The sequence below is a fragment of the Sturnira hondurensis genome, unplaced genomic scaffold, assembly GCF_014824575.4.
Source record: "Sturnira hondurensis isolate 20B ecotype Veracruz unplaced genomic scaffold, ASM1482457v3 Scaffold0016284, whole genome shotgun sequence".
NCBI classification, from domain to species: Eukaryota; Metazoa; Chordata; class Mammalia; order Chiroptera; family Phyllostomidae; genus Sturnira; species Sturnira hondurensis.
The window spans coordinates 2,793,392-2,814,292 of NW_028088915.1; the positions used below are offsets into that span (position 1 = coordinate 2,793,392).

General features: G+C 36.0%; 1 long non-coding RNA gene across 1 annotated transcript; it reads right to left on the minus strand.

Moving 5' to 3' along the window:
* Positions 1–422: 422 nt before the first annotated feature.
* LOC119000767 (uncharacterized) lies at positions 423–15,324 on the minus strand. Its single transcript, XR_005069402.1, has 3 exons — positions 15,239–15,324; positions 10,506–10,508; positions 423–435 (listed from the first exon to the last, which is right to left on the minus strand). It is a non-coding gene; the product is annotated as an uncharacterized LOC119000767 (long non-coding RNA).
* Positions 15,325–20,901: the final 5,577 nt, after the last annotated feature.

Consider the following 20,901-nt stretch of genomic DNA (forward strand, 5'->3'; position numbering starts at 1 on the left):
AGGTCCTTGCTTTTTCATTACTTGGAATATTTCATGCCAGTCCCTTTTAGCCTGTGTAGTGTCATGTTTCTGTTGAGGAATCAGCTGATGGTCCTATTGGAGCTCCCTGGTAGGAAACTAACAATCTCTCACTGCATTTAACATTCTATCTTTGTCTTTAAACTTTGCCATTTTAATCTTGATGTGTCTTGGTGTGGGCCTTTTTTATCTCATCCAGACTCTCTGTGCTTCCTGAAACTACATGACTCTCTCCTTCACGAGAAAAGTTAGAAAATTTCCTGCTATTATTTCTTCAGACAGGTTTCCCACCCCCTTTTCCCTTTCTTCTCTTTCTGGTATCCCTCTGATGCCCATGTTGTTATGTTCCATGCTATCCCAAAGCTCTCTCACACTGTCCTCATTCTTTCAAAGTCCTGTGTCATTTTGTTGCTCTGACTGGGTGTTTTTTTTTCCTACCTTGTTTCCAAGTCACCAATTCATTCCTTTCCTCTCTGTCTACCCTGCTGTTAATTCCTTCCAGAGTACTTTTCATTTCACATATTGCATTCTTCATTTTCAACTGTTTCTTATTCACAGTTTCTATGTTCTTTTTCATGCTGATGTAGTTCCCATGAAGTTACTTGAGCACCCTTATAATCATTGCTTTGAGCTCTATTTGATACACCTATTGAGATGTTTATTCACTGCTTAAAATTGTTTTTGAACTCATTGATTTCGATGCCTTTTAGTGCTTCCACCATTTTTGTTTCACCTTTCTACATTGGCAAACCATTTCCCTTTGAGTACTTTTTTCATATAGGGAAACAAAAAATTCTCTTGGGCCAAAATCAGGTGAATAGGCAGGGGAGAACATGGGGGTTATGCCAATTTTTGGTGAAAAATTGCTGAACATTCAGCATGGTGTGGGCAGGTGCACTTGTAAATCATCTGTCATGAAATGGGCAAACAAACTGGAAGAGTCCTCAAAAAATTAAGGGAAGCCATGCGCAGCCTCTCATAGCAATGCCAGCTGGAGACTGATACAAGTGGATTTCTAAACACTCACCTAGCAGGGGAAGCCTGTGCTACAAGTGGCCTGCCCTTTAGGAGATAATTCTTTCTTGGAGGGGAATGCCCTTTGTATTGCATTGAATGGAAATGTCTTTAAATGTGACTAAAGTTTAAATGTATAAGGATAAATATATAATTTTTATAAATAAATTCTGTACTTTGGGGAGTCCCTGTTTATATTAATAACATTGCTATAAAACACACTTTAAGGCAGAAAACATAGTTAAATTTTTATAAAATAAAACATTGTCTGTAATAATTATATAAAAATAAGTTAGAATAATGTATCTCTCTCAGAAAACATCAAGTTGTAGTATATATTGCTAGCAACTTCTACCATGAAAATATTAAGGCAACTTTTATCACAGTTTATAAAATACACACAGAAATTACGAGGTATACTGGGTACCACTGAATATGCATTTCCATTGTCTAATGGATTATTCAAGTCCTTACTTTCATAAAGCATTATCCACCTATGTAATTCTGAACAAAACAATTTTTCCACTGCCAATTTTTCTTCACAAGTGGTTAAATTATTTATGTCACATGAAGTGGTGACATTGAGTCAAAAGCAGCTCTCCCACCTGAAGAGTTACAGATCAGAAAAAAAGCATGTTTCACATGGCGGTAATGGTTTTAGACCTGGAATTTTTCTGAGGTTACCTGAACTTTATTTCCAAATTACTGTATTTGCCTCTTTTATTTCCCATAATAGTGATGAGATTGTTTTATCTATTACATTTTTTCACTTTGGGTCATGGCATACCTTGCAGACTCACAAATTTGTTCTCAAGTCATAGTCTCTGAGGCTAAAATTATTTTGGTCAATGAACAACCACTAGATTTAAAAGACTGCCTCAGTACCAAGGTCGAATGGCTTACAGTACAGAGGAAAAATTTCAACTTGTTCTTTCATGTTGGAATTATTAAAAGTCAATAAAAATACATTTTAAAAACCATATAGAGATTATTTGCTTTTGGATCTACTTAGGCTGAAATAAAAAAAAGGCTCATATGAATTGACCTGTCAGTTTTTATTCAGTTTCAAATATTACTTAGTGTTTTGTAAGCTTTTCCTAGAATGATTCTAACAAACATTTATCATTCATAAAGATACACATAACTAGATTCATAAGTAGAATTAAAATTCATGGTTGTTTATCTTCAAAATGTATGTTCTTTCCAGTGCACTCAGCAGTGGAAGGGCATTGAACACTAGCAATACTGTGATTAATACAAGCATTGCTACCACCATTTGAATTACAACATTTATGTAAACTTTGGAATTAAGACTATTGAGCTCTTAGATATCAGGCAATAACTTCAACTTGCATTATTGCTTTTAATCCTCATGAGTCTGAGACCCATTTCATCGATGAAAATGTCATGATTTAGAGAGTTTGAGTTACTTGCCCAAAGTTACACAGCAAGTAACTAATTTAATGGTAGGTTGGAAATCAAAACCTAAGTCCATTTGACATCAAAGATAAAATTCTAAACCACTGCCTGGCAAAACTCAGAATTATAACTGGCAAGTAGTCTCTGTTTCCTCATTGTAGCTGAGGAATCACATGTGGCTAAAAGAATCACATGTGACTAAAAATATTTGTCCAACTGAACTGAAGAGGCTATTGTCAATGATTCTATAAATAGAAAGAAGGCACAGTCTTAGATTTTAACTATCTAAATGGTAAGCAGAAATTTTCAATCAATGCACATGGTTATTATTTTAGGGGAAAAGGAGCATCAGATTCATTTGCAGGCAGTTTCAGTACATTTTATGGCTCATTAATTTTTTTCATCCCTTTCATTTCTGTTCGATTTTTCTGTGAACATTTGCTCCAAATTAATCAAGATGTCCAGTGGAAAGATGTGGACTGTACCCGGGTTGACACAAACCTACCAGAGCCACTACTAAAAAAACTCAAATGCTTTTGTCCTCCTGACAAGTGGGTTAGAAGAATCTGCCATACAAAAATGCTGGTATCTTGCCTTTCTGTATTCTGCACAGGGGCTCTCTCTTCTGGAGCATGCCACCCCAGGAGGGACATGGACTCATTACCTATCCTCAGCCAGAGAACAGGTGGCACCGTTCTATTCTCTCAGTTCTCCTGTACTTTTCATAGCTTGTTGCTTGCTATGCTAATAACAGCCACCATCTGCAGCAGATGTTGCCTGTGCCCCACCCACATCCCTCAGGCCCTACTAAAATGGTACAATCTGGCTGATGTCAAGCTGCAGAATTTATATCTTGTGCCCGGGTTATTTCTGTCCATTACCACAGGTACTATGCCCACATGTCCTGCAGACCAGAGGTGCCGAGGAACTCACACCTTGGGAGTAACCCTCAATCAGCAACTGATGGAAGTTGCTATGTAAAATTTCAGCTCACAAACCTCTGAATTGGTGTAATCTGAGGGGGGTGTTTTATACTGTTTCCTAAAGTTTCCCTGTGGGATTCAGTTCCCATTGCCTATTGTCAAATTGGCCTAACAACACACCCTTTATTGGCTGCCTTCCTGTTTCTGTATTCCTTGCCCATTCCCACGCTGATAGTTCTTATATCTTTCCAATAAAGAAATTGCATTTGAATGGCTGTTTCAGGAACTGAACTGGGGGGATGCAGTGATAATTAAGATGCAGTCCCCTACTTTGAAGTATTCTGAAGTTGGGAGAAGAGAGGGTATGTCCAAAGTGGAAGAAGTTGCATTGGAAGAATATGAGTGTGTTTGGTGAATTTGATGGAAAAAGCATCCCGGCAGAGAGGACAGTATGAACCAGGGCATGGCTATTTGTCAGAGCAGGCTGCACCAAGCATCTTTCTCACTCACTACCACATTTAACACCAAATTCATGTCTCACACCATTGCAGAATTAATTTTCTTGAGGAACAACTGATTGGGAAAAGGAAGAGAAACTGTGACAAAAGAAGCTTGAAGGATAACAGTGGGACCCCCAAATTATTAAACTATTTCCTTGATGTTAACCAGAGGTTTAACTCAAAGATCTTCCCTGCTACCCAAATTTATACATTTCACTACAGCAAATATCATTCTCAGATACCCAATGGATACAATAATTCTCCTCTTCCAGTATTGTTATAAAAATAAACCAGACTATTTTTGATGAGATGAAAATGCTGAGAGATTGGTTCTTCTACTAGAGGCTCTCTACCTGTTTTAAAATAAATGCCTTGTAAAAAACCCAGATTTACTATAGACCGTCGACCTTTGGGATTGCTCTCGAAAACTGTGCACAGACTAGTACATCTGAACATTTAAGGCCCTCTTGCTCTTACAGTGGGTAAAGTTGGGCATGGTAATTCATCTTTCACTCTCAGTGTCTCCAAATGTGATATTGTGAAAGATATATCAGTCAAGTCTCTGCTAACAGTACAGAGTTTCTGATAATTGCTAGGCTTTGGCAACCCTCCAGTGGCCAGCAGTGCCAAGTAAACTAAATCCAAATGTCTTCACCTGGCATTCTAGGTCACCCATCATTTTCCCCCTATCTGCTGATACTCCTTTGCTACCATCATTTTCTGTAAGACAACCAAGACTCCAACTAATGTTACTTACTTGGTATTTCCTAGGGACACCATGTGCTTTCCTCTCAAGCACTTGCTCTCACATTGCCATCATAGAGTGGTCCCACTCCCTCCCATTCTTCTATTTTGTCTTTTATACTTGGCTTAGTGACCTCAGTTTGGCTAATCCCTTTTCTCCAGCCACTCAAGTCAGGGGGTGGCTCCTTCCACTTACTTCCCCTAGGCCCCTAGCTACTTTTTATTCTGGATTATAGATATATAGGTTTATGTTGAGTTTCTCCTACTAGAATGTAAATCCCTGAGGGAAGATAGTACCTTCCATGTAGATATATTACCTAAAGTGCCATTACATAGCACAATGTACCTAGTAAGTGTTCATTACATACTGCTTTCATCTACTTCCCTAGAATTCCAACAAAGCAGTAGTAATTTGGGAGGGGTCTTTTATTTAAGACTTTAGAAGAGCCTCTATGAAATATAAGTAAGCCTTCTGGCTTCCAAGGAGAGGAAACAAATCTTAGGTTCATCACCAGATAATAATATTCATACATTCTATGCTTTATTACTTTTAATAAACCATCATATAATAAAAGCAGCACAGAGCTTGTCACAGAAAATGCACTCAAAACATGTAAGCCAGTATATTTATGCTCATTTATGCTTTCCAATTGACTGTGGAACAATATTTGATATTCACACTAAAGGATTTTTTTAATAATACCTGAAATTCTATCATAATAAGTACATGCTAGAAAGTGAAAGCTTAAGTCCTCTTGACAGGAAATCAGGAATAAAGGTTTAGGGTTTTCACAGTATTTAAGGATCCACATAAAAAGAACCCTTTCCATCTTCTTGTTTCTAGTCCAGCATGTCATGAAATTTGAAAGTTGCCATTCTATCCTAACAAATAAAAATTTGAACAAACTGAAAATCAATAATCCTTCTTAGATCTGTCAGAGAAGTAAGGTCATAGGGAAAACTGCTGCTACAAGATTGGAAACACAGGTTGACACAGAGAACTACAAATTATTGGAGTAGAAACCCACAAGAGGCCTGGCTCAGTGGATGAAATGCCAGCCTGTGAACCAAAGGGTCATTGGTTCTATTCCCAGTCTAGGGCTCATGCCTGGGTTGCGGGCCTGGTCCTCTAATGTGCACATTAGAGGCAACCACACAGTGATGTTTCTCTCCTTCTCTTTCTCCCTCCCTTTCCCTTTCTAAAAATAAATAAATACAATCTTAAAGAAGAAGACGAAGAAAAAAAAAACCCACAAGAAAATATTCTATGGGAACCAGTGCTGTGGGTAGTGAAATCTAAACTGTAATTGATGAAGTGCTGGAGGCTCAATATGGACAAGCCTGAAAGTTAAAATTTCCGGGGGGGGCAGTCATAGGGAAACCCCCTCACTTTCGTGAATTTTACTTCCAGAAGCTCTACAAGGTCCTCACAGTAAATATTTTAGAAAAGTCCTCTCATGGCTCTGAAAGGGAAAGGGAAAGAAAGCCATTTTTAAGGGAACAATTGGATATCCACATGCAAAAAATAATATAAACACACATCTATACCCTCTTACAAATTAACACAAAATGGATCAGAAAGAAACATTTAAAATGAAAAACTATAAAACTCCTAGCAGTTAACATAAAACAAAACATAGATGACATTGTGCATGACAAGGTCTTTTTTTTTTAAGATTTTATTTATTTATCTTTAGAGGGGAAGGAGAGGAAGAAAAACATCAATGTATGGTTGCCTTTCGTGCATCCCCTGCTGGGAGTTGGCCTGCAGGGGACCAGCCTGCAACCCAGACATGTGCCCTGACTGGGAATTGAACCACGATCCTCTGGTTCGCAGGCCCGCGCTCAATCCACTGAGCTACACCAGCCAGGGCCGGCAAGGTCTTTTTAGATACAACACCGAAAACATGGTCCTTAAAAAATAATGAATAGACTTGACTTCATTAAAATTAAAAATTTATGCTGTGTGAAATACAACAGATGTCAAGAGAATAAAAAATCAAGTTATAGACTGGGAAGATTATCTTCAGAAGACTCATCTAATACAGGACTGGTTTACAAACCATGCAAAAACCTCTTGAAACTCATCAGTAAGACTACAAACAATCCAATTTAAAAATGGACAAAACATCTGAACCTCACCAAAGAAACTTTACAGATAGAAAATAAGCATATGAAAATATGTTCAACACTCATGTCATCAGGAAGTGCAAATCAAAACAACATTAAAATATTACTGCATACCTGTTAGAACTGCCAAAATCTAAAACACTGACAACACCAAATGCTAATGAGAAAGTAAAACTACAGGAACTCGCATTTACTTCTGGTGGAAATGTAAACTAGTACAGCCGCTTTGGAAGAGTTAGGCAGTTTCTTACAAAACTAAACATACTCTTACCATATAATCCAGAAATTATACTCCTTGGTATTTACCCAAATGAATTGAAAACAACATCATTTCCAAAAGTTGGAAGCAATCTAAATGTTCCTTTGTTGGTGAAGAGATAAACTGTGGAATATTCAGACTATGAAATATTATTCAATGCTAAAACGAAGTAAGCTATCAAGTCCTAAAAATACATGGAAAAAACTTAAATGCATATTGCTAAATGCATATCTACTGTATGGCTCAATTTTTTGATATTCTAAAAAAAAAGTGAAACTGTGGAGACACTGTAAAGATTAATGAATGCCAGAAGTTAGGAGGGAAAGAGGGATGAACAGGCAGAACACAGAGGATTTTAGGGTAGCAAAAGCATTCTTTATGATAATAGAGTGGTGGATATGTCATTATACATTTGCAAAAACAAATAGAATATACGTCACCAAGAGTGTGACAACCCTAACACAAACTATGGACTTTGGGTGAGTTTGATGTATCAATGCAAATTCATTGACTGAAACAAATGTATCACTCTGGTGCAGGATGTTGATAGTGGGGAAGAGTGTGCATGTGTGGGGGACAGGACATATGAAAACTCTGTACTTTCCAATAAATTTTACAGTAACCTTAAAACTGTACATAAAATTTTATTAATGTTAAAAAATCCTGTTCTAGACAAAATATTATTGGTAGTTAGTGGTGAAACTAATCCTTTTGTTCAAACCTTTGTGTCTTCAAAGCCACTTAATAAAATAAAAGTGTGTTATTTGAGATAAAAGCCATTCATCATAAAATTAACAACTGTCAACACAGAAACCGAGATTGATTTTTATCTTATGATTTAATAAATTTTATATAGATTTAAGAAATTAGAAATAATGACACATAATGAGATGGGCTTCAGTAGCTTAAAAAGAAAAATGGACAGAAATTTTAAGACTGTAAAACATTATACTCAATGGGCAAAAACTTCAAGTGTTCCCCTTAAGATTGTGAACAAGACAGGGATGTCTGCTTTCACTTCTCTTATTCAACATAGTCCTGGAAGTCCTGGATAGAGCAATCAGACAAGAAAAAGAAATAAAGGGCATTCAAAGTGAAAAGAAGAGAACTGTCCTTGTTTTCAGACTTCATTAAACTATACACAGAGAACTTAAAGATTCCACCAAAAACTACTGGGACTGATAAATGAAATCAGTAAAGTAGCAAAATATAAAATAAACTTTTAGAAACCAGTTGTATTTTTATATGCCAATCATAAACTATCAGAAAGGAAAATGAAGGAATTTTCAGTTTTCTTTTCAAAAGCCCACTCACAATTGCTTCAGAAAGAATAAAATACTTAGAATAAATTTATCTGAAGATATAAAAAAATTGTACTCAGAAACTTATGAGACACTAAAGAAAGAAACTGAAGAAGATATAAATAAGTGTGACAATATACTATGTTAATAGATAGGAAGAATTAACATCATTAAAATGCCCATACTACCCAAAGAATTTTACAAATTCAAAGCAATTCTTATTAAGATAATAATGGCATATTTTCTATTGAAATACCAATGACATATTTTGCAGATATAGAAGAAATATTTCAAAAATTTATATGAAACCATGAATGACCCCAAATAGCTGCAGCAAATTTGAGAAAGAAGAACAAAGTAGGAGGGATCACAATAGCAATATCAAATTATATTACAAGTCCACTATAATCAAAACAGTATGGCACTGGCACAAGAACAGACACATAGACCAATGGAATAGAATAGGTAGCCCGGAAATAAATTGATGTCAATATGGTCAGTTAATATATGACAAAGAGAGCAGGAACATAAAATAGAGTAAAAATATCTTCTTCGATGAATAGTATAGGGAGATCTGGACAAGTACATGCAAAAAAAATAAAACTAGACTATGAACTTACAGTATACAACAAAATAAACTCAAGATAGATAAAAGACTTAAAATATAAGTTATGATACCATAAAAGTCCTCAAGAAAAACATAGGCAGGAAAATTTTAGATATCCCATCTAGCAATATTTTCACTGATATACCTCCTAGGACAAGGGATATAAAGAAAATAATAAGCAAATGGGACCTCATCAAACTAAAAAAGTTACTGCAAAGAAAACATGAACAAAAAAGAAAGGGAACAAACCATATGGGAAAACATATTTGCCAATGATACCTCAGACAAGGGTTTGATCTCCAAAATATATAAATAACTCACATGACCCCACACCAGAAAAACAAACATTCCAATCAAAAAATGGGCCAAGGACTTGAACAGACACTTCTCCAAGGAGGACATACAGAGGGCCCAGAGACACATGACAAGATGCTCAGTATCATTAGCTATCAGATATATGCAAATTAAAACCACAATGAGATACCACTTCAAATCAGTCAGAATGGCCAACATTGATAGATCAATAAACCATAAGTGTTGGCAAGGTTGTGGAGAAAAGGGAACCCTAGTGAACTGTTGGTGGGAATGCAACCACTGTAGAAAACAGCATGGGATTTCTTAAAAAAACTAAAGATGGATCCAGCAATCTCACTGCTGGTACCATACCCTAAGAATCCCCAAACATCAGTTCAAAAGAACTTAGGCACCCCTATGTTCACAGCAGCACTATTTATAATAGCCAAGTGCTGGAAAAAGCCTGAGTTCCCATTAGTAAATGAGTGGACCAAAAACTGTGCTATATTTACACAATGGAATACTACACAGCAGAAAGAAAGAAGGAACTCTGACCCTTCATGACAGCATGGATAGAACTGGCGAGCGTTATGCTCAAGTGAAATAAGCCACGTGTTGAAAGACAAATACCATGTGACCTCATCTATAAGTGAAAACTAATCAATAAAACAAACAAATGAGCAAACTAGAACCAGAGACTTGGAAATAAAGAACAAACTGACAGTGACCAGAGGGGTGGGGGAGATAATGTAGGGAAGAAGTGGAAGGAGTAAGCCAAGGATCAGGAATAGAGGACTCATAGTCATGGACAAGTCATGGACAGTCATGTAAGTCCTTGTCTCTTCCTCTCTCACAGGGGACAATTGGCTATGGGAGTTGGCGGGGAGGGGATGGGGCAGTGGAGAGCAATGGGAAAAGGGGAAGGACAAGCGTAACTGAACAAGAATAAAAATGGCATATTTCACAGCACTAAAATATTTTTAAAATGTATACAATGCTATAGACCCTGAATAGTATCAATGATATTGAGAAAAAAGAACAAAGTTGGAGAAACCATGATTACTGAAATTAAACTATACTAGAAGCTCACAGTAATCAAAACAGCACAGGGCTAGTATACAAAGACATATAGATCAGCAGAACAGAATAGAGAGCCCAGAAATTAACCCACACCTTCATAGTCAATTAATATTTGACAAAGGAGGCAAAAACATATAATGGGCTAAAGATAGTCCATTCAATAAATGGTGCTGGGAAAACTGGGCAGATACACACACAAAAATAAAACTATAGCACCTTCTATGCCATGCACCAGAATATGCCTAAAATGGGTTAATGACTTAAATGTTAGACTCAAAATCATAAAAAACAAACCCAAAAACTAGAGGAAAACAGAGGCAGTAAAATCTTGGAATTCCTCTAAAGCAATTTTTTTCTGATATATCTCCTCAGTGCAAGAGAAACCAAGAAAAAATAAACAAATGGGACTACATTGAACAAAAAAGGTTTTGCACATCACAGGAAACCATTAACAAAATGGGGGAAAAAACACTAAATGAGAGAACATATGCTCTAATGATACATTTGATGAAGGATTAATATCTAAAATTTATAAAGAACTTACAGTACTCAACACCAAAAACCCCCTAAAAATCCAATTAAAAACTGGGCAAAGGACCTCAATAGACACTTCTCCAAAGAGGACATACAGATAGCTAATAGACATATGAAAATATGCTCAACATCACTAGTAATAAAAAAATGCAAATTAAAACCACAATGAGATATCACTTCACATCTGTCAGAATAGCTATCATCAATAAATCAAACAAACAAACTAAACAAAACAAGTGTTAGCAAGAATGTGGAGAAAGGAGACCCTTTGTGAGCTATTGGTGGGGATACAGACTGGTGCAATTACTGTGGAAAACAGTATTGAACTATCTCAAAAAAATTACAAAATGAACTATCTTATATCCAGCAATACCATATCTGGGAATTTATCTCAAGAAACCTGAAACACTAATTCGAAAAAATATATGTACTCCTATGTTCACTGCAGCATTATTTACAATAACCAAAATTTGGAAGCAACACAAGTGTCCATCAGTGGAGGAGTGGATAAAACAGTCATGTGTTGTTTCCACAGTGGCATACTACTCAGTCATAAAAAAGAAAAATTTAACCTTTGTGACAACATGACAGCATGGATGGATCTGGGGGACAGTATGCTGAGTGAATAAGCCAGTCAGAGAAAGACAAGTACCATAGGATTTCACTCCTGTGTGGAATCTAATGAACAAACTGAGCTAACGAGCACAGTAGAAACAGACTGATAGATAGAAAGTAGGCTGGCATCTCTGGGGAGGGTTGAGGGGGTGAAGGGATCAAGCAAACAAAATGGAAAAAAAAAGAGAAGGAACTCAAGATTGAACAACAGTGTGGTAACTGTGGAGAGGGGTGGAGGTGAAGGAGGGTGTAGGGGAGAATAAATAGAATAAATAGAGATGGAAGAAATTTTAAAAGATTGCAACACAAAGCCCTCTAAATTTAGATTAGTATTTCTAAATAAAATTTTAAGTTATTTAGCAGGTTTATGAAAATCTATAAATTCTTCACATTTAGAATTCTATGTATATGCCTCTCCAGAGTGCATGCTTTGATACTGATTATACAGTCTTAGGTGATAAGGGATTTAGTGTTATATATTGTAGTACAAATCACTGATTAATGGCATTAGGTATTTTAAAAATATAGTTGCGGTCTTAGCTATTTCAACCATTCTATTTAGGCTATTTTTACATTGAAGAAGAGAAATTAATTAAAATTATCAACAAATGGTTTCTAGGAACAAGTCGTTCCTTCTCTAGAACTTAAACAGAAGTAAACAATGAAAACTTTCACCAAAATGTTAAAATAAATGCTTTTGTTTTATATGTTTAGTCTGAAGGTTAATATTAAGAGTATATTTCAATATGTAGTAGATTTACATTTTCTTTCTTTTTATTGTTCGGTTACAGTTGTCACACCTTTTTCTACATTGCTCGCCCTTGCCCTGTTCCCACCCCCACTCCCAAAGTCAATGCACCCTAGTCTGTGCCCAGGAGTGCTTTATTCATGTTCCTGGACTTACCTCTACCCCTTTTTTCTCCATTTCCTTTAGAAAAGGAAATGTCAGTTTGTCCTTTATTTCCATGTCTTTGGTTTTATTGTCTTTAAAGTATGTATTTTTAGATGATTCTGCATATATGTTTATATCAAATTGAACATCAGTTATAATTGTTTATGTGTACATAAAAATGGTATTATTTTTGAAATGTGTTCAAATATTCAGTAAAGAGGTACATTTGGGTTGCTTTTTCTAATGTATGATATTTTCCTTATTCAAATAGTGCTGAAAATAATTCATAGTTGTAGGTTTAAAAGACTCCAAAGTATGCCAGCAAGAAAATACATAACTTTTTAAAGAAATATTTGAAAGGTTACTGAATGAGTAGTCACATGAAAATGAAAAATCCAATTTATTTTTCATGTAGGTAAAACTTAAGCATGCTATTGTGCCAAAAAAACAGAAGTTTTTCAAGATAACTTGACAGATCAAAATACTGTCTTTACTGATGATATTAGTGGTTGAAAAGCTGAAACTGTTTACTTAATTAGTGGGGAAAAAAAGGTGTTAGGTAGAAGTCTAAAAAGTGTTGAAAGCATGAGAAAAACACATGCTTGAGAGAAAAATCAAAGTATGAGAAATCTGTTTGTAAAGAAGTGGAAAAAGCTAGAACTTGATGAAAATAATAAAGGAAGCAAAAAAATGCCTGAGATACTGTAAAGAATCTGCAACACAATTTCCTTCCAGATTACTGAATTGTATTATTTCTGTAGTTCTAGACAACATACTCATTATGCTGTTGAGAGATTAGTTAGGAGAAGGGTTGTCAAGGAACATGTATAAAGAACATATGGACAAAGCCAAAGGGGGATAGGATCCAGGGTGGGAGGTGGGGATGGCTGGGATTGGGGGGAGTTGTGGGAGGGAATTGACAAAAAAAAAAAAAAGAAAGCATTTGTTATGGAAAAATAAATGAATTTTAAAAAGAGATTAGCTGTTGGAGTTACTGAAACACTGGCAATTAATTTCAAAAAGTCTTCTAGAATTGGGAAGGTGATATATTGGAGAACAAAGAAAAATAGAAGCAATTTTACTTTTGGTATTTACAAAGCACAAGAGCAGTAATATATAGCTCAGTAGCTAGTTAGTTGCCTGCTTGATTACTGGTCAGATACCTGTCTGTATGCAGCATGCAAAAGGTAATCAATTGGTTAATGTTCCTCCCCCACTTCCCTCTCTTTACAAATCAGTCAATCAATGAATCAATCTTTTAAATAAAGAAAAATAGAAAAACTTTTCACCACAAAGATTATTCTGCAAAAAAAATTATAAAAGAAAATAAATTTCTGACAGTCATCAGGAAACTAGGATTTGGGGAATTTTTGTTTCCAAAGAATTAGATAAGAAATCAATGATGTCAGAGGCAGAACCAAGTGGAGTGATACTGCAAGATGATATTTATTATAACATAAAGAGAGCTTGTTGTCTTGAAATTATTGAGGTATTTCGAGTTCACATTTGTTTAGATATAATCATTGCTTCATGAGTCTAGAACTGGCAAGACATTTAGGACAAAAAAATGATAAATGATGTGACATCATTTCAAATGGGGAGGAGACCAAAAGGATCATAAATATTGGTGTGAGGTCTGTTTGAATGTGATGTATTTTCAATGTTCTAAGAGTGAGTAGAAGCCAAATATTAATAACATCTGCAGATGATATATGAGAGGAAGGTACTATAAACACCAATAAGGACTAATGTAAAAATAGTAACAATTCTTTTAAGGCCCATGAAGAATTAAAAAATAGGTAAGTTTTAACAAATGAATTCAAACTTGGAAAATCTGGGCTAATATATCAGAGGAAAAATATTCTGAAGCAGATAAGGACAGGGGCATGCTCAAGTCAGAACTACAGAAGGGTATTTCCTCTAAAGAACCTTTAAAAAAAAACACTAAATGCCATGAAAGATGTTTTCTAATTAGCTCAGTGGGAAAACACCACTTTGTGTATAGCACATCACATTGAAAATTTGATGTTTTCACAATTATCTCCATAAAAAGGTAATGAAGAGAGTTTATTATATTACAGATGAAGATATTGTGCACAAAAACCTGAACTGGCTGTTTCAGGGCTTGACACCCTTTTCTGTTACCTGCCCTATACTGTTAAGATTAATGCATAATTATGGAGTGAATGAAGTAACCCATCCAACACACATCAACTAAATACATATTATGTGATATGCACCACTCTAGTTGCTGAGGATAGTAGATGATTACAGCAGAGTCCCTAACTTCAAGAAACTAAAAATTCTATCAGTATAATAAGGAAATCTGGATGGGAGAGAGGGCAGATATGAGAGATACATCAACATAGAGTGTACCTTTGCCAGTGGTGTTTGATTATTCAGTTATGATCCATGCATATGAGGACTCCTTACTCTCTAAATGCATGGGTTAATTTCTGGAATTTTTGAGCATGAAGTTAACCACATGCAAAGTCAAAATTTAAACTACACAAGAAAGTTCCATGTGATAACACAATGGATTAGGATGAATATCTGCAGATCAGGGGAAAAGTTTATTAGTTTCAGGTGCATAGCAGAGTGGTTAGATAATCACATAATTTAAAAAGTGTTTCCTCCAACATTTTTAGAACCCAGCTGACACCACGCATAATTATTACAATATTACTGACCATATTTCCTATGCTGTGTTTTACATCCCTATTACTATTCTGTAACTACCAATTTATGTTTCTTAATCTCTTCATGCTTTTCATCCATTCCCCAACCTCCTTCGTCTATGGCAATCTTCGGTCTGTTTTCTTTGGGAGTCTGTTTCAATATAGTTGTTTATTTAGTTCTTTAGATTCTGCATACAAGTGTAATCATGTGGCATCTCTCTCTGCCTGACAGTTCACTGAGCATAATAGCCTCTAGGTTCACCCATGCTGTTTCAAATGGCAAGATTTGATTTCCTTTCTTATGGCCAAGTAATATTTTATATCGATATCTATCTATATCTATCTATATCTATATATCTATCTATATCTATATATCTATATATACATCACAATTTTTTTATCCACTCATTTTTAATGGGCACTTGGGTTGCTTCCATATCTATTGTAAATAATATTTCAATGAACGAAAGGATGTATATGTTCTTTCAAATTAGTATTGTGGTTTTCTTCAAAAATATACCCCAAAGTAAAATCACTGGGTCATTAGGCAGTTCCATTTTTAACTTTTTGAGGGCCCCTCCATAATCAAACAACCTAGTTCTTAATCTCATTATATAGTGGGTAAGACAGGCATTAAAAATAACAACAAAAATAGTGATAAAAATAACAATTCTCTTAAGTTGCATAGAAGATGTTAGCAAAGTGTTAGACGTAAATGGAGTTCAACTGTGGATACTGGCGGTGGGAAAAGCTCAGGTGGGCTCCTGTATCATTAGTCAAGGTCCAATCAGGAGACAGAAACCACTCATTGTTTTCAATAAGTAAAGTTTAATGTAAATAAGTACTAACTATAAAACATATTAACTAAGGAATAAAGAAAATATAAAGAATAGTAGATGCAGGGAGCAGTCACTATCATAGGGCGCATGCAGATTACCTAATGCAGGAATGAACAAGTCTATGAGAACCTACCACCCTACCTTCCTTGGTAGCTTTAGACTGCAATACAAGCCTTCTTCAAGAGGGTGCCCTGTGGCCACTGCATGGCAGAGAAGTTCACTGAGGTCATACCAGCAGAGATCACTGCAAAGCTACCCTCTGGCATTCTGGGATCAACCCCTACAAGGAGATGCTGTGCATTAGATGTCACCTAAAACTGAAATGACACCACAGTTTCTACTTATGTAATATAATCATAGTGAAAATAGTGCAGGGCTGAAAGTTTGAAGATTTGCGTTCAAATTCTCTCTGTTCCTCTTAGGTGGCAATTAGTTACCTTCTTGAAAACCTAGGTTCCTGAGTTCTAAGTAATGCTAGCTACCCTACTCTAATCTCACAGTTATAAAGATTAAATGGTGGAATCTCCATAAATGGGCCATTAATTAGGAAGCTCTCCACAAATATTAAGAGGAACAAATTGTGAGATTTTACAAATCCTCACCCCTGCCTTTACATCCACACTGTGGCAAATCGCAAACATCTTCGTGTTCACTCAGTATGAGGCAAGACCTCTGTCTTTTTTTAAATTTATTTAATTATTTTTCAAGCACAGTTTTCTGTCTATTATTCCCATCCCATCCCACTCCCCCGTGCTCCCCCTCCCTCCCATTTCCACCCTTCTCAGTTGTTGTCCATGTATCTTTTATATTTGTTCTTCTAAACCCCTCCCCTATTTCCCCTGAAGTTCCCTCCCCTCTCCCCTCTGGTCACTGTCCCCCTGTTCTCTATTTCAGTGTCTTTGGTTATATTTTGCTTGCTTGTTTGTCTTGTTGTTTAGCTTCCTGTTAAAGGTGAGATCATATGGTGTTTGTCCTTCAATACCTGGCTTATTTCACTCAGCATAATGCTTTCCAGTTCCATCCCAGACCTCTCTTCACTTACTAGGCTCTACACTCATTTCAGCAGGACTTCCCTACTTTCTGCATCTCTGCTCACTTTATGGAGCCTGTCACAGATGATAGAGCCAAGCATGAGAAATGAGTGGACACTTCACTGAGGGTCTGACTTAAGGATTCCTCACCTTTGTCCTCTATTTCCAGATCATCTCCCCTCAATCCTTATGTAAAATTCCTTGTTCTGTGCAGAAGACATCTTTAGGTATACTGTCCCCCATCCCTTTTCACTGCTGCAATTTGAAACTTTGGTCTTTATCTCTTATTTTTTAAAGACTTCAACACCAGACTGGTTTTCCTTCTAAAGTTTGTCATTATCCCCAAACAATGTAATATCTCTCCAACAGGTAGGGTCTTATCCACTGATTTTCTCTTCTACTTTGTCTGGCCATCTTCTCCCATGGCCATATCTGAACTCACCTGAGCTCAGGCATTACTCAGTACAGCCAAGTTTCCCAAGGAAATGATCATTAGTGCTATAGAAAGTGCAGCATCAAACATTAAAAGGAAAAATAACTTTGGCACAATAGAACAGGAGATGTTTTCTTCTTTGAGAAAGGACAATTTAATTGCCACATAAGGGGTTACTAGAAAATAGACAGCTTTTCCTTTCTACTCAGCAGCTTACTAGGAAGAGAATAAAGGAGTAGCATAATAAAGAACTATGCGATTTTCATATACTCTGGGACAATTTTGAAAGAGGGAAAGGGCACTATGAGTATTTGGTTTTGGCAATGTCTGTAAACTGGGACTGTCCTGAATTAAACTGGGACATATGGACTATGTGACTTTCTAAAAAAGATAATAATAATATGCACATTATGACACTGAAATGTCCCAAGTTGTATTCCACTTGGACACCACCAGGACTGTGAAGTTTGACAACTTCATTCTCTCACAATGCATTAGTACACCTGAAAAATCTTTGTTATTCCCTTACTACAAATCTGATCGCTGCTTTAAAAAAGACAACTCTTAATAGTTTCTCATAATCCCAGTAGGTAACATGGCTTCTGAGGCCTCTCCCTATATCTTCAGCTTTATTATTATTATTATCACTAATAGCTTAATGCTTGTACACAAGCCATGCTAAACAGCCTTTATCTGAAATATTTGTTCTTCCCTTCACCTCTTAGTCTATTTAACACATTATTCCATTTACTAAGAACTCTTTTAATTTCATTTTATTCACTTGGTCAGTTCAACATCCCCCAAATCTCACCCTAAACATCACTTCTTCTGGGAGCTATTCCTAGCTCCCCATTTGAATTGTTTTGTTCACAGTCCCCACTACCATTTGCCTTCTCTCAGAGCACTCAGCACACTCTATTGTTATTGCATAATTATCTTTGACTTCATTACAAACAAAAATCCATAAGGTCAGAGAAATGTTGTTTCTCTAGCACCAGACATAAGGAGGAGGCTATTGAAAGATTAAGTAGATGAAGTATACAGTTAGTTCAATACTCATTATGTATCAGGCCTTTAATCCTCTAACATGGCCTACGAAATAAGTGCTCTTATTATTTCTTTTCATTTTAGAAGTGAGGAAAATGAAGACAGGGCAAATTTCTAAAATTACCTAAGTTCACACAGCTATTGGGCAGAGGAACTAAAATTCAAACCCCAGCATGTCTTCAAACATTTGAAGGTTTCTCACATCTGCATGTTCTACCTTCATTAGTATTGGAAAATGTTTAGTCAAAACTCTAAGCTATAATCAGTTAGGTATAAAACATAAGTAAAAGCACATTAATATAAATGAGAGCCTTTTAAAAGTTGATTGAAAACATTTGCCTTGTGAAGTAGTGAGTGTTCCATCATTGGAAGAGTTTAAATAAAATGCTGGTTAGCCTTCTGTCAGGGTTCTTTAAAGGGCATTCTAAAATTTGTTAGAAAGATAGCAAGATGACCTGGTAGGACTCTAAGAGTCAATGAAAATAATTGCGTGAGACTTAAAGGGCAATTGAATGGCTGCTCAGCTCAGAGATGAAGAAGTGTGAGATGACCTGCTATTTTAGCACATATCGAGCAACCTTCAGTCACTGTAAATCCTACCCAATCAGCTGGTGTCATGCACCTTCTTTCCAGTTAGTTCTGCCGACATCCAAACCTAAGTGGACCCTAAATGTTTTCTCTGTAGAGCTCTTGTCTTGTGAACCAACTGCTTAATCTATTTCAGCAGATTTAGGATTCATAGCTCTTCAGGGAGCTATAAAATACTTTTTTTGAGTCAGCCAATTCCAGTGGGACAGCCTAGTGACAGACTTCATATTCGAGTCTCAAATTTTCCCTTTGAATGGTTATGTTAACATGCAATACTTCGTAATCTCTTGGAGCTTTATTGCCATTTTTATAATGTATGAACACTCAAAATATTTTTGAAATTGTCTAATTAATCCAACCTATAAAGAGATTATTAGTGGCTCATAAAAAGTACACAATATAAATGATATTTTTCAAAGGAGACAAAATATGTAGAGTCTTCAAGTCATGTGGAATAATGGTAGAACACCAGAGTGAGAAAAAGATTTTCCTGTATTTTCACTCTCACAGGAAGTCTTGGCAGGCAAAATACTCAGTACCTTTCAGTGTGCCAGGATTGATTTTACTAGAAATAATTTATTGTTGCATAGTATTTCATTGTGTAAATGTACCACAATTTTTTGATTCACTCATCTACTGATGAACACTTAGGTTGCTTCCAGCATTTGGCTATTGTAAATTGTGCTGCTATGAACATTGGGGTGCATAGGTTCTTTTACATTGGTGTTTAAGGAACCTTAGGGTGTAATCCCAGCAGTGGGATTGCTGGAGAGGCAATTCTATGGTTCATTTTCTGAAGAAGTTCCATACTGTTTTCCACAGTGGCTGCACCAGTCTGCAATCCCACCAACAGTGAATGAGGGTCCCCTTCTCTCCACAACCTCTCCAACACTTGTTTGTTGATTTTTTTATGATGGTCATTCTGACTGGTGTGAAGTGGTATCTCATTGTGGTTTTAATCTGTATCTTTCTGATGGTTAGTGATGCTGAGCATCTTTTCATAAATCTCCAGGCCCTTTGTGTGTTCTCCTTGAAGAAGTGTCTGTTCAGGTTCTTTGACCACTTTTAATTGGGTTGTTCATCTTCCTGGAGTTGAGTCATGTGAGTTCTTTATATATTTTGGAGATAAAACCCTTGTCCGGGGTATTTGCAAATACATTTTGCCATACAGTTGATTCCCTTTTTATTTTACTCCTGTTTTTTGCCATGCATAAGCTTTTTATTTTGATGAGATCCCATTTGTTTATTCTTTCTTTTATGTCCTTTGCTCTAGGGAACATATTGGTGAAATTATTGCTGCATGGGACATCTGAGATTTTCCTGCTTAGGTTCTTCTCTAGGACTTTTATGGTGTCATAACTTATATTTAAGTCTTTTATCCATGTTGAATTTACTTTTGTGTATGGTGTAAGTTGGTGATTGAGTTTTATTTTTTTTGCATGCAGCTGTCCGGCTCTCCCAACACTATTTATTGAAGAGAATATTTTTACTCCATTTAATACTTCTGTCCCCTGTGTTGATTATTAATTGACCATAGAGACTGGGTTTATGTCTGGGCTCTCTATTCTGTCCCATTGGTCTATGTGTCTGTTCTTATGCCAGTACCATGCTGTTTTGATTACAGTGACCTTGTAATATAATTTGATATTAGCTATTGTGATCCCTGTTACTTTGTTCTTTTTTCTGATATTGCTGCAGTTATTTGGGGGTTATTTATGGTTCCATACAAATTTTTGAAATGTTTGTTCTATATCTGTGAAATGTGTCGTTGATATTTTAATAGGGATTGTGTTGAATCTATACATTGCGTTGGGTAGTATGAACATTTTGATGATATAAATTCTTCCAACCCATGAACATAATATATGCTTTCATTTAATCCTAGGTTAGGTTTATTCCTAGGCACTTTATTTTTCTTGTTGATATAGCAAATATTTTTTCCCCTGATTTCTGAT